We start from the raw sequence: 1,646 nt of genomic DNA, 5'->3' as shown, positions 1-1,646 counted from the left end.
GGGCGGCGGGGGGTGGGCTGGGGATGGGGCTGGGGCCGGGGGAGCGGCTGCGCGGCCGGGAGAGGGGAGGGGAGGAGGGGGGCGAGCAGGGGAGGGGGAGGAAGGCTCCCCCGCCCTTGTCAGCGGGGCTGCCACGGAGCCACATCTCGGGGAGCGTGGCCCCGCCGCCTCCTGCACCGCAGAACCCCCGTGGACGGAGCTGGCCGGGCTAGGGCGAGTCGCCCATGGACATGCCACAGCATCCCCGTAGCCACTCCATAAATGCTCTGCTTCCGTAAAATCGGAAGTATTTCAGTCTACCCTGATCTCTCTAGGCTGACCAAGACAAAGGCCAGTTGGCCTGGCACAGAGCCTGCAGTGAAGCACTCGTGGCTCCTCATCTGTGCTGCTGGACACTCATCTGCCCCTACACTGGGTCTCTTGTAAGTAATTGTTCATCAAAAGAAGTGTCTTTGACCCCACCAATTTCCTGGGTTGAGCCAATCCACATGCTGAGAGCCCTGCCCAGCTTGCCATGATGGGACAGTGGCTTTAAATTGATGTGAATAGTCCTAAAGTTCCTAATTCTGCTGAAAGCACCAACTGAGACCTTTATTGACTCACTAAAAATGGCCTCAAATTGAGCTTGGCTGGCTGGATCTGCTCACCACCAGCACAAATGACTTGGTACATCATCTTTCAAGGTAGCTTGATGCTCAGCATGACTAGTCTCTCATTCCTACCTGTGCCTGCCAGTGATGAGCCAGCTGCTGCCTGTCAATGACATGATGCCCATCAAATAAACTGTACCCCTAAATGTCTGTATTAACTACATTTTGTGATAAAGATCAAAAATAGCTTGATTTTTGAACGTGTTGCTAAATCAACACATGGGCTTGAGCAAAACACAGATGCTTAGTACTGGGAAAGGGCATCCAGGACAGCAGTGACAACCATCTAAGACACGCTGGTGCAGGCTCCCTGAGAAGCCCTACTCCAGTCAATGTCCCTGTCTGCTCTTGACAACAACGAGAAATCAGTCTGGGGTACTAGGAGAATTCGTGCTTAAACTTGAAACAAAGAAATAATTGAGAAAGGGAAGGGGAGAACTTGAGCCGGGTTGACAGAAAGATTTCTTTAGACACACAGCAATGGTCAGGAGGAAAAGCAGAGTAAGGAAAAGAGTCACAGCAAAAGCATTGCTGCCAATGGAGCTTTGAGTGAGGGGCACAGTCAAATCAGTTTTCTAAAAGCATGGTCAAAACAGAGGGAAAAGGAGAAGGTACCTGGAGGCTATGCAAGCTTTAATGTAGTTATTTGGGCAGCACAGTACTGAATCAGTACCACCTCTAAACTGGGCTAGCATCACGCAGGTGTTCCCACAGTCTCCCACACTGGTTGCTATCCTGCTTCTGAGTCCAGGCTGCTGCATCCCTGCTGCCGTAACCTGCATGGCTGGGTTGCAGTTAGGATGGGGGACATCTATTTTCTGCTACACTCACATTATGTTTTCGATGCTTGGATACACTTGCCAAGGATCAGCCTTGCATCAGCACTACTCCTGTCACTGCCTTCCTCTAACTCCCCTTGTCATCGTACCTCGCATCAGAGGACACAGAACACACATGCGCTCTCTTCCTAAGGGCTTTCTCGATAACTCCTCATTT

The sequence above is a fragment of the Corapipo altera genome, unplaced genomic scaffold (assembly GCF_003945725.1).
Source record: "Corapipo altera isolate COAL_440 unplaced genomic scaffold, ASM394572v1 1, whole genome shotgun sequence".
Taxonomy (NCBI): domain Eukaryota; kingdom Metazoa; phylum Chordata; class Aves; order Passeriformes; family Pipridae; genus Corapipo; species Corapipo altera.
This window is presented reverse-complemented; position numbering follows the sequence as displayed.